Source organism: Littorina saxatilis, linkage group LG4 (assembly GCF_037325665.1).
Source record: "Littorina saxatilis isolate snail1 linkage group LG4, US_GU_Lsax_2.0, whole genome shotgun sequence".
NCBI lineage: Eukaryota > Metazoa > Mollusca > Gastropoda > Littorinimorpha > Littorinidae > Littorina > Littorina saxatilis.
Window position 1 is genome coordinate 65,285,925 of NC_090248.1, and position 13,934 is coordinate 65,299,858.

The window sequence follows — 13,934 nt, forward strand, 5'->3', positions numbered from 1 at the left end:
GTCTGTCTGTCTGTCTCTCTCTCTCTCTCTCTCTCTCTCTCTCTCTCTCTCTCTCTCTCTCTCTCTCTCTCTCTCTCTTTCATGACCGGTGCGCATCGTCAACTTTAGGAGAAAAAGAATCCGGTTCAGTGCGTGTGTGCTCGCTTGTCAGATCAGACTGCGCTTCGCAACCGGATTTTTCATTAATTTCCACATCGGATGCAGCCAGTACAGACTCGGCTGAGTTCGGTTAATTGCTGTGTTAGACAGTGAATGTTGCTGTTGAGGTAATTAACTAATTCTGTGGTGTTTTAAAGCACTGTTCCCTTGGATTCACGCCTGGATGGAGTCATTTTCCGGATCGAGTAAAAATGACTTGTTCATCGTTATGGATCGTTTCTATGAGCTGAGAGGTAAGAAAGAACAAAAATCTGTTCTGTTAGTTATTGTCGGTTTGCCTTTACTTGTGAAGTGAAGATGGACCGTTTAATGAACTTGGATGTTAAAAAAAGAACTTGAATGTTTTCTGGTACTGGTACTGTCTGTACAAAGTGCAAATATTATAACTGGTTTATCAGCCATTATCTGTGAAACAAATGTCTATTCTTGTATCCAACTTGTCATTGTCGCTGGTGCACAGTCTGTAGCTTTGCAGAAAGAATATTTGTCATCTCAAGTATATATTGACATTTTGCTACAACCACCACTTTCAATGGGCTTGCACGAGCACACCACACGTTCTTCCCAGGGATTGGCAGGCCCAATTTCCTGGAGTATAGTTCCCACAGACAGTGCCGCGTATAACAACATCCCAAACCAGAAGAGTCTTTGGACAGACTTCAGTTTGTTCCACAGCAGGTTTCGAAGTTCGTCTTCGAAGTTCGGGGATGGCAGGCCCAATTTCCTGGAGTATAGTTCCCACAGACAGTGAGTATACCAACATCCCAAACCAGAAGAGTCTTTGGACAGAGTTCAGTTTGTTCCACAGCAGGTTTCGAAGTTCGTCTTCGAAGTTCGGGGATGGCAGGCCCACTTTCCTGGAGTATAGTTCCCACAGACAGTGAGTATACCCGGCAACATCCCAAACCAGAAGAGTCTTTGGACAGAGTTCAGTATGTTCCACGGCAGGTTTCGAAGTTCGTCTCTGCAGCGCAGTCAGTAGAAAAGTGAAGATAGCTGAGATTCGTGTTTGTAGCTACTGTGTAAGACAATCCAGCGATGATGCAACACAGGGCTGCAATACGGTGGAACTCCCTTTCAAGACCCTCCTTTATGAGTCCCCCCCCCCCCCCCTGTTTTAGGACCGCGCTTTCTGAGATGTTATTTTCATTAAATGTGTAAAGTTACCCCCATCTTAAGACTCCCTCCTTTAAAAGACCTGATTTTCTCAGATGTTTTAGGTCTTAAAATGGGGGAGGGGGGGGGGTATCACTGTCCTCCAGAGTCACTGGTACAGGAGCTTGTAAGTAAATGCAAGGCTCGCGCGGTCTCTTAGTCCCCGTTCTGCAATTTGCGATCGAAATTCTCTCGGGCCCAGGCTTGTGGCTATATATATGAAGAGAAGGATGGACGCAAGTCTAAATCGATGCAAACAGATGAATACAAAAAACTAAATAAATGAATAAATAAATAATCGACTGAATAAATAAATAAATGAAATGAAAAAACAGATACAAATCGTGACAATCAAGGACCGAGGGACGCATTTTCATAGTAATACAATCTCCAACGTCGCTTTTCATTTGTGTGTATGTGTTGTTATGGTTTGTAGCAGACGAAGTGTACGCCCTTATGCAGGATATGTACGGAACGCGGATCGTATCAACTGATGCATCAAATTGATGCATCCAAAACCAAGAATTTGATGCATCATTTTCACAATTTGATGCATCGTTTGGATGCATCAGAATTTTCGGGTTTTCCCAGAAAGTGCCGAGCAAAAAGCAAAATTTGAACCGGAATACGAAGCGAAACGAACGTCGGAAAACGAAAGTTTGAGTCGAAGGTCAAGGGCGTCAAAACTTCGTGTGCACAGAAAACAAACCACAAACAAAACAAAAAATGCCTTAAAATGCATAATGCCGTGACTTTGACTTGTTCCTCATTTATTTTTTATTTATTTATTTATTTACGAGGATTTATATCGCGCACGTATCTCACCACACATGGCGACTCAAGGCGCGTGTTACCTATTAATGCCGTGTGAGATGGAATTTTTTACACAATATATCACGCATTCACATCGGCCAGTAGATCGACTGCCTTTAGGCGCTGCATCCACCTTTCACGGCCTATTATTCCAGGTCACACGGGTATTTTGGTGGACATTTTTATCTACGCCTATACAATTTTGCCGGGAAAGACCCTTTTGTCAATCGTGGGATCTTTAACGTGCATGCCCCAATGTAGTGTACACGAATGGGTTTATCGTCTCATCCGAAAGACTAGCACTTGAACCCACCACCTAGGTTAGGAAAGGGGGGAGAAAATTGCTAACGCCCTGACCCAGGGTCGAACTCGCAACCTCTCGCTTCTGAGCGCAAGTGCGTTACCACTCGGCCACCCAGACCATAATGGTATGTTGTACGTTTATTTTTGTTTTATCTAACCAATCTGTTTATATTCGTCAAAATGTCATTTCAAGTTTTTCCGTGCTCAGGCATTTCTTACGGAAAGACCGGAAATAAATTATCTTTCGCATGCATACAAAACCAAAAGTGATGCATCAAACTGATGCATCAAAATGATGCATCCTCTTCTAAAAGGATGCATCATTTTCGTATCGGATGCATCAGTTTTTGAAAATTATGCATCCTTTTTGAAAATGATGCATCCTTTTGTGAAAACGATGCATCAAATTGTGAAAATGATGCATCAAATCTTGGTTTTGGATGCATCAATTTGATGCATCAGTTGATACGATCCGCGTTCCGTAGATATGAGACGCGATGTCAAAACGTGTCAACTAGAGCACAGTATCCGCTGAATGCAGTGTTGTTAATAACGTTGGATGGGTGTTGCAGTCAATGTGGGGCTGCTTCTGCTCTTGTTACTGTGGTTGTATCTGTCGGTGAATTATTGCTGTTGTAGTTGATGCTTCTACTGCTGCTGATATTTGTTTTGTCTTTGTTGGTGTCGTTGTTGTTCGTTCTGGTTATTGTTTATAACACTGTTTAAACCAAAGGGATACAGCACGCCTTGAGAAGCGATTCTTTTGGCCATTTCACGTACCGGTATTTTCATAACCCTCTTAGATCCCTTTGCTTTGACATTCGGGGAGCTTCCTCCCAATAGAAAAGCTAGCAGAATCAGAGTCGTGCTGCCACGGCGTGCGCATGATGTTTAGGTGTGATCAGCCACCTGCACTTTTGACAGAATGACCGAGGTCTTTGAGGTGCCACGTCGGCGACATGGGGTTGGGACATGGATACCAGTTAACTGGAGCAGAATACGTCCAATGGTCGTTGTGCCATGTAAAACGTAGGAGTTTGTTTGTTTTTCTTTCGCAAGTGTTTGTTTGTTTGTTTGCTTGCTTAACGCCCAGCCGACCACGAAGGGCCATATCAGGGCGGTTTTCGTAAGTGTGACAACGAAAAGACTTCGCTTTTACAGAATTCTGAAACCGTTTCTGTCGAACCGTTTTCCCTCTGGTTCTAAAAAACACATTTACCAAAAGTCGTGCTGTAACATTGTGAATATAAGTAAGCTAAACATACGTGTAATAGTTCCTAAGTGGAACAAGCAGTTTATGTTTGCCGTTGATTTTATAGGAAGGCAATACCGCTTTAAAATAGACCTAGTTAGGCGTACTTAGGAAATAGTTAGAGCCTAGTGGCTTGCACTTTGACGTTCGTAATTACAGCCTTGACAGATGATTGACATAATTGACGAAACGAATGATTGTGTGTTCGTTGTGAGTGGATGTTGACCTGTGTGAGAAAATGCATGTTACTCTGTTCTCGGACATGTTTGTCTGCAGTCAAAGGTCACAGTAGTTGTGTTTAAATAGACACTTCCTCCCTGTCTCTCTTTCTGTCTCATTTTAGTTTTTGTACGTGTCTCGGTGTGGTCCTTAGACACAAAGCAGAAGCTCTCAAAAAGACACGTGTCTTTCTGTACGTGTGTCTGTCTTTCTGTCTTTCTGTCTGTCTGTCTCTGTCTCTCTCGGTCTCTTTGTCTGTCTGTCTGTCTGTCTGTCTGTCTGTCTGTCTGTCCGTCCGTCCGTCCGTCCAATGGTCTCTCTTTCCACATACGTCAGTATAACAGAGACAAAAGAGAGACAGACACAGACTGACAGACAGACTGACAGACAGACACAGGCAGGCAGACAGACAGATAGAGACAGAGACAGAGAGCACAGTATTGCATTCTTGTGCTTTATGAGAGTTTCTGCTTTGTGTCTAAAGACCACAAGCGCAACTTACTGAGAATAGTTCTTGAAAACGCAGGTCAGTCTATGATAGAGGTTGCAACATCCCTCTCAGTGAATCATTCATAACAAGAGCCAGGTCAAACTCATTTGTCGTGAAAAACACTGTCCAGCGTAGAGCCTGTAAGAAGTCAACATCAAAGTAATTATTCAGAAGTATTAACACTCCTCCGAACCCCTCATAACCAGAACCAGGTCAAACTAATTTGTGGTGAGAAACGATGTCAAGCGTAGAGCTGGTAAGAAATTACTTATCTAATTACAGGATACTCCTTCTAACCGCCCTGGCCCACGGCAGGTTCTCGTGGTATCGTTATAATCATCCTCTCTCCCTCTCTGTCGTTAATTGTCAACCTCTTCACTCATTCTATAGGAGTAGGACACCATGAACCCAAGACGGCGAACAAAAAAGCGAGCCGAGTTGATGCTGACTCCATCCAAGAAATCTGTTGCGTGTGAAAGCGGCCTCACAGCCTTCGAGACAAAACTCAATGGCTCGCATGGGGAACAAAAAGTATCTCGAGTAATACAAAATTACTATGTCAGTGCTATATTGTTTGGCAGGTGATAATGTAAATGGAGCTGAATTTTTTTTTGCTCTCTCTAGTCAGGATTAGATGGTGAATAAGTTCGTGTTTAAAATTCTGTGTATTCTATCTCATGCAATATCCGACCAAAAGTATGGATCCAGAAGTATAGCCATGTTGCGGCATTTGTTCAGGAACACGACACCACAATACGACTTGCTGCTTGGTCAGATGGTGTGAGAAATTGTGGAGGATGTTGTGTGTTCTGTGTTGCTGGTTTCAATCTACGACATGTTGCATCCAGCGTGTATGTTGTCGGTCATTAGCATAATGTTTTCAATAAGTTTTGTGTGAGTAATGCATTTTCTCAGCGTTACATCCCCATTGCTATCAGAAGAATTTTTTCCAGTATTCAAGTGTGTGGCGTGTTTCACCCGGTACGTGACGTTTAACAAAAGAGCTTACTTGTAGGTCGGCCGGTAAAGTAAAAGTCAGCTGTGTTAATGAAGTTTCTGAAAATGATTAATGCAGCAGAGAAAGCAGCAAACTTACAATAAAACACGTTTCATCGTAACGCGCGTTCATAACCCTTCACTAGTAATAGCGTTGTCAAAAGCAGCAAACTTACAATAAAACACGTTTCATCGTAACGCGCGTTCATAACCCTTCACTAGTAATAGCGTTGTCAAAAGCAGCAAACTTACAATAAAACACGTTTCATCGTGACGCGCGTTCATAACCCTTCACTAGTGATAGCCTTGTCAAATGCAGCAAACTTACAATAAAACACGTTTCATCGTAACGCGCGTTCATAGCCCTTCACTAGTGATAGCCTTGTCAAATGCAGCAAACTTACAATAAAACACGTTTCATCGTAACGCGCGTTCATAACCCTTCACTAGTAATAGCGTTGTCAAAAGCAGCAAACTTACAATAAAACACGTTTCATCGTGACGCGCGTTCATAACCCTTCACTAGTAATAGCCTTGTCAAATGCAGCAAACTTACAACAAAACACGTTTCATCGTAACGCGCGTTCATAACCCTTCACTAGTGATAGCCTTGTCAAATGCAGCAAACTTACAATAAAACACGTTTCATCGTAACGCGCGTTCATAACCCTTCACTAGTGATAGCGTTGTGAAATTCACGTGATAGCCTTTGGCAACATACAATAAAACACGTTTCATCGTAACGCGCGTTCATAACCCTTCACTAGTGATAGCGTTGTGAAATTCACGTGATAGCCTTTGGCAACATACCTCTGTATTGTCGTAATAAAGACGCAGCCGGGTCGAAGAATTCATTCACACTAGCTGCCATTACTATATCAGGTTATAGGCAAAGAATAAATCAAAACACTTTAAAGCAGATATATACCCTGCAGCAGATTCTTCCCCATATAAACTCACTCATACGCCACTACATACATGTTTTTGACGCGACCATGTGTTTTTACCTGAGGGAAAAATGTCACCTTGTCTGTGTCTTTTCTACCGATGACATAGGGCTAGTGACGGGTTGAAAGACTCGATGATTGACAGAAATACAGGTAGGACTGGATAGCTGTTTGATGGATAGCAGTGTCAGTTGCTTTGGGGACTAAATGGTCAAGAACAAGAACAAAATAATACTTTATTTTCTGTCTTTACAGATCTAATAAACAAAGGGAAGTAAGCGATCTATATGCATACGACATGTGTAATAGAGTTAGTGAGAGTTATACGGAACCATTCTCCTGGCACCTGAGAGAATAACAAGCATTGAAATGAACAAGAGACTTTCATCCTCAAAACAAAAATGTGGCTTTAGGCCTGTACGTCTTACAATTACAACACGATATTGCGCAAGGGTATATAAAGATAAAACATTAGATAAGACATCGTGTTTTTAATTATATATATGTAGTGTAGAATATCATGAGGCCCTCTCATTTGCTCACAGGAAAATATTTACAACTGTGAATATCCTCGGTATGGGAACACGTTTCCACGCCAACGACGTTGTGACCTTTGTTATTTAAAAAAAATAATAATAAAAAATAAAAATAAAAAGCATGAAAGTAATTGACATTCTCCTGTTGTTATTTAATAATAAGAATAATAACTGGACATTTTTAAGTGCCTAACCTATGGCTCTATGCCTTTTACAAAAGAACATATACAGAATAGAACAATTAAATGTACAACCTACATAAAACAATTAACCATACGGACAAAAATCACCACATGTACTTGTAAACGAGTGCCCAAACACTACGATCACCTCGGGAGGCGAAGTGCAATCAAACAGGATTGAAAATATTAGGGCCAATTTCTTAGCCCTATAAAAACTGTTAGGCAAACCCGAAGGTTTCCATGATTCGAACATACAGACAATCGGAAACCACCAGACCCCATCACAAACAGAATTCCACAATCCAGAGGTGTTGATGTTGACTTAAAGGCCAACAACTCGGGTGCAGAGTCTGCTGTGAAAGGAGCGGTAGCCTCCCCTGCCACATACTGTTCACACAATATTCATATATCATATATGCTATACACACTATATAATTATATACACACATACCCAGCGAACTTTCAACAATCATGCCAACCCTGTGGGAGAGGAGTACGTGCAGAAATGGAATGGAAAATACATTAGGCCCGGTTGGTGTAATGTTGTGTGAAAAAGAAAGTTTTCAACTGTCGTTTGAAAGAGCTGAGAGAGGTGCATTTAATACGACTTATAGATGTGTAGGTCAGCGTTTTGTTTACTGATGTCCAACATACATGGTACCGAACAGCGTGGATTACTGTGCTCAAGCGTAAAGCAGTTTTTAGTGGTCGCTAAGAAAAAATATGATTTAGAACAGGTGATATGTGTGTGTCGTCACGTCTGTTCTTGAAGGAATTAGTGGTGTGATGCTGTGCGAGTAAAAATAGAACCCTTGTCCTCGTGGATGTTGTGTGTTATATGATAAAGAACTGTGTTCACTGTTGTGGTGTTTATATACTGAAATAGAATCGAGTCGCACCGTAGAGTAAGACTTTAGGGCCAGTGATGTACGTGATATGTCCACCGGCGGAAAAAAAACCTCGTTTTCCCCATGTGTGTGTTTTTCAAAAAGAACTTTGCTTGTTTATAATTATACTGAAACAGAATCAATTCACAACGTATAGCAAGACTTTAGGGTCAGTGCTGTGATATTTCTACTGCCATATAACGGTGACAGAAAGCTGCAGTGTCGCCATCTGTGTCAGTGTTTTCTTTTAAAAGAACTTTGTTCGTTTATATACTGAAACATAATCGTTTAGCAGAGTAGAGCAAGACTTTAGGACCAGTACTGTTATATATGTCTGCTAGCATCTTACGGTGACAAAAACCCGTTGTCGTCGTGTGTGTGTTTTTCATAAAGAACTTTGCTTGTTTGTATACTGAAACAGAATCAATTCACAACGTAAGGACCAGTGCTGTGGCTGATATGTCTACAAGAATCTAACCTAGACAGAAAACTGTAGTGTCGCCATGTGTGTCATTGTTTACTTATAAAAGAACTTTGTTCGTTTATAAACTGAAACAGAATCGATTCACAAAGTATGGCAAGAATTTTGGATCAGTGCTGTGACGTGTCTACTACCATCTAAGGTGACAGAAAACCGTTGTCCTCATACGTGTTGTCTGATAAAGAACGGTGCTTGTTTATATACTGAAACAGAATCGATTCGCAGAGTATAGAGTAAGACGTTGGAACCAGTGCTGTGACCATGTCTACAAGCATCTAACGGTGACAGAAAACCGTGCGTGTGTTTTCTGGTCAAGAACTCTGCTTCTTTCTTATATATATACTGAAACAGAATCAAGTAGCAGTGTAGAGTTAGGCTGGTGTTGTAATGCCTACAATATAACGCTGACATGCACAAAGCTGGTGTTTTCACGTGAGTGATTTTTCTGGACAAGAATTCTAGTCACTGTTGACCTTCTTGTTTGCTGATGGCTTGTGCTGTAATGCCTACAATCTAACGCTGACATGCAGAGAGCCGGTGTCTTCATGTGTGTGTGTTTTCTGGTAAAGAATTTTGGTCACTGTAGTGATGGTCATATACTGAAACAGATTCGAGCCACAACGTCGAGTTAGACAAAGACCCAATGATGTAATGTCTACAATCCAACGCTAAGTTAGCGACTGCTGTCTTCGTTTATGTGTGTGCAACCTGATCTTTTAATTGCAACACTGAACTAGCACTGTGGTGCGTTTGCACTAGAGCAAACACAACTGCTCTTGTTGTGGGGCACTGTTATCAGTTTTGCACAACAAAGACGGATGTGGTTTGTGTTTTTCTGACTGTACGAGAAAGGGAGAGCTCATTTTGTTATTCATGAGGAGAATGAGTTGACATACAACCATGGATCAAGGACAAACAGGCAGTACATCAGGTAAACCTATCAGTGTATATCTGTCTCTGTCTCTGTCTGTCTGTCTCTTGCGGTCTCTCTCAGTGTATCTGTCTCTCTGTCTGTCTGTGTCTTTCTTTCTCTTTATTCGTCTGAATATGTTTGTTTGACAAGGGGTGGGAGGGGGGAGAGAGAGAGAGAGAGAGAGAGAGAGAGAGAGAGAGAGAGAGAGAGCGAGAGAAGGACAGAGAGAGAGAGAGAGAGAGAGAGAGAGAGAGAGAGAGAGAGAGAGAGATGAGTAATTAAGCTTATACTTTTAAGCTTAATACTGCTTCTGTTTTGTGTGTGCATGTGTGTGTGTGTGTGTGTGTATGTGTGAGTGTGTGTGTGTGTGTGTGTGTGTTTATGTTTGTGGTTATACGTACGCGTGCATGCATATTCTATACTTATGTCATATGTCCGGCGTTTGTTATTGTACGACAGTGACAATGCTTGTACGGTTCTCTGATATACGACCCAGAAACTACGCTAAAACGTACCGCACGTGCCAGTGGCGTTTGTTTGTCAGCTTCTTAAAGGCTAAACGAAAATAAGCGAACAAATAAACACACAGAACAAACGAGGTTTAGTCTCCCGTCCCGAGCACCCCCCCCCCCCCTCCCCCCCTCCCCCCTCCCCCCCCCCCCCCCACGTCCCCCAAACAGCAGTGTCCCCCCGAACCAACAAACGGCTTACTTGTGTTCCCCTTCTGCGATTTACATTTTGAGTTTGCCTCCGTGAGACCCTGCTCCCTCCGTGGTGTCAAAATGTCATGCATGTCATTCCAGGCTTCAACACTCAAACTTGTCTGCTTTCGGGTTACTCAGCGCTAGCCAGCCTTAAACCGCTTAACTATGTACAACGTTGTGTACATTTGAGGACTCATTTTCTGAAGTTGGGAGCGATGAGCCGTTTTTTCAACTGATGTGGATATAGATTGAGGTTAAACCACTGGCAAAAGCTTTCTGAAATTCGAGGACTGTTTCTAAACATCATCAAGGTAAGTCGTGATGACTCTATAAAGTTACGATGGGAATTTGTGGGAGGAGCAATTAATGTCTGAAGGTAAGCCGTCTGGTTCCGCGATAGACGGTGTTGAAGTTGTTACTTTTTTTAATTGACAGGACATTTTAGTTTTTGTTTTCTTATAAAACTGTGGACGCTGAATGAAAAATTGTGTGAAAATATTTCGTGACATTTTCATTTGCACTGTGTACTGTCTGCAGATTTATACTTTTATCTGTTACGAACAGAAGACTCAAAATATGTTGGGTCTGTATACTGAAAGTACATGTGTATGAATCATTCCGTAGCTCCATGCCTAGACCGTTTTTGCCCTTGACATAAATTACATTGTCCTTCTTACTTTTCATCCGTGGTTTCTTTCTGTCTCTTCCTGTGTATGGGTTTTCTTGAATACGTGTATCTAATACTGTTTACGAGGAATCCTTTACCTCGGCTTTTAAATTCCTTCCATAAGCTTAGTTTGAATAGATGGCCATTGAAACGCCTTCATGTATGAGCTCGTTTTCTTGGACAATGAGAGGAGACATGGACACCTGATATGGGTTCATTGTGTCAAGCTGTGTTGTATTCTGCAGCAAAGCCTACTTTAATGGTAATGTCGCTTGCCTGGTTAAACCTTGAATTTGAAATAACAAAGAATTTGACATTATAAGATGTTTGGTGGCTTGTTGACAGACCAGCTTTTTTGTTGGTCCAAGGGGACCATATCGTCTTTTGTTTCATCTTTATCGACCAAGGCCGAAGGCCGCGGTTGATAAATATGAGACAAAAGGCGATAATTATGCTCCCCGAGGACCAACAACAAAATGCTCCATCGAGAACCTTGGGCGTGCATCGCGAACACACAGACACACAGACACACACACACACACACACACACACACACACACACACACACACACACACAAGTCGTATATATATATATATATATATATATATAGAAACTCACAAGTCGCTGATGTTTTCTTTTTTCCCCTACGTACATTTACAACAACTACTTGAAATGTTTGGAATGCGCCTTGGCAACAGGGCGTCATCCTCAGATAACATATTTAGTCAACGCTTTGAGTGTTTGACTAAATAGTTCAGAATAACACTCTAATCCGTGTGACTGCGGCAAAGCCGGGCTGCATTTATTCTGCTTACAAAGAAGAAAAAAACCTCCAGAATGAAAACTACAATCGTTCTCATTCAAAGGATCTCTGCGGTTCATTCTGTGTAGTCAAGTGTACTCGAGATAGTCTTTGCTGACGATAAACTTAATACACTGTTTGCTGTAGCTACTAAAACATTGATCGCTCAGTCTAGCAATTGTCCAAATGAGTATTCCTTTACACTGAGTAGTATGGCATTTCATTTGTCAAATAATTATTTGGATACTTTTTCATGTTTTTTTCACCAGTTTTAGCTAAATAATCGTTATTTAGAAGCTCATGTGCTAAATAAGTAATTGTTTATAAACAATGTAAAACAATTCTAAATAATTTTTTGTTTACGTAAACCATTCATTATTTACCTAAACAATTCATTGTTTACGTAAATAATTCATTGTTTACGTAAATAATGATTTATTTAGCAACATTGCTGATTGTTTACAAACAATGTAAAATACGTCTAATTAGACTTATATTACATTGTTTATAAACAATCAGCAATGTTGCAAAATAAATCATTATTTACGTAAACAATGAATTGTTTAGCCAACACATTTTCCATTATTTAGGGGTTTCTAGGATTCGCTTCTGAACTAAGTTTTATGTCTTTCAGTGATTACTATAATTGAATACAAGGTCTCTCCACACACTCTTATCTTAAAATAGCTGTTGTTTGGATATTATTTTGTTTATTTTACAAGCCGAAATTGCTGTACGAAAATAACTGATCTCAAACACAGTCAAAGGTCAAGGTCAATTAAGATTTTTCCCTGCCGGGAGTGTTTAGTGTTTGCATTTTCTTGCTTGAAGTTGATGAAACACAGTTTTTTCCCCTTATCGTTCTCTGTTCTGTTTATGTCCCAACAACATGCCTGTCTTTCCATTTCTCTTCCTTTAATCGTTTCATTTCAAAGAGAAAAGTAAAAACATATTCGAAACTACGGCGAATTTTCGCGTCACGAAGGAATTCAAAATGGCCGAGGGAGCAGGAAGGAACGATAATATTGAAACCAGAGACATTTTGGAAGTTTTTTCACGCGCTGCTGCTGATGCCATATGCGGCATTCTATCTGGCGGACCTGGTCCTGCTGCGGTTGCTGTAGCAGAAATGTTTGATACTGGCAGTGGGTTTTGATACTGGCAGTGGATACTGGTTGTTGGGGTTTCAACACATTACCCAGTTTCGTATATACCAAGTTGTGTTGTGTAACTTACAGATAAAAAAAAAAGGTTAATCATGCAGTAAGAGAAATGGAAAGAGAAAGTTTTTGTTGAGACTTAAACTGTACAATAGCCGCCATTTATATGTATTTTTCTAGAAAACTGTAAACACCACTATAAGCATTATGCTTGTTGTTGTTTACTCTATATGCGTTTTTTGTAAATAATGCACAAACGTTGAATAAAACAGTTTAAACCAGACAGAACAGAAAACTTAGGACGGAAAACTTTTTTTCAACAACTTCAAGGGAGAGAATGCAAACACTAAACACTCCCGGTCATGACCTTGACCTTTTGTCTGTTTTCGCATTCAGTTCTTTTCGTACGGTAATTTCAGCTTGTAAAATAAACAAATTTACGAACATTTTCTGATAAATAATGTTTGGAGATACCTTGTATTGAATTATAGTATATACACAAAGAAAAAAAATTAAGCTTAGAAGTCAATTCTTGATTCCCCTAAATAATGAAAACTGCATTGTTTAGGGAAAGCAGTTTTCATTATTTAACTCTAGAAATCTAAAAGTAAAATGAATGGCGCTGAAAGTTTAAAGACCTGCTTTTCTCAGATGTTTAGAGGTTATTGGGGGGGGGGTACAATGAAGTAAATTTGACACCGAAGAAAGAAAGCTTGATTTCAAATCGACGGAATACTGTGCCTTCATGTGGTTCATAAAGTCCATGTGAGATAGCCAACTGTTCTCCATAATTCTGTTCGTGTTGTGTATGATGTGCTATGAATTCAGGGATGTTTATCGTGATGTGTTTTCGCTGCTGTTTATGGCGCAAGGCGGTGCCAAGCGGTGGTTTTATCGGCGTGTTCGTTCGGGTTCGGGTTTGTCATAATATCTGTGGATGTCTAGCGTGCATGTGATATCGACAGTTCATCGGGTGAATTGTTGCTGACAAAGGTACAAAGGTGCTGATTTTTGTGCGATGGAGGGAGGAAAGGAAAGAATTTAAAAACAACAATAGAGCGACAGAAAGTATGATTGACCGTGGAAGGCTTCCATTTTCTTTTAACAACAATAGAGCGACAGAAAGTATGATTGACCGTGGAAGGCTTCCATTTTCTTTTAACAACAATAGAGCGACAGAAAGTATGATTGATCGTGGAAGGCTTCCATTTCCTTTTAACCTTTAGATTTTGTTTCATGGTCGCTTATGTTTTTTTTAATGATGTCT

At 40.6% G+C, this 13,934-nt stretch overlaps 1 protein-coding gene across 1 annotated transcript in view; it reads right to left on the minus strand.

The window, feature by feature from the left end:
- The window catches only part of LOC138965388 (uncharacterized), a 161,737-nt gene that overhangs the window by 33,930 nt on the left and 113,873 nt on the right, over positions 1–13,934 (minus strand). The window lies entirely within an intron of this gene.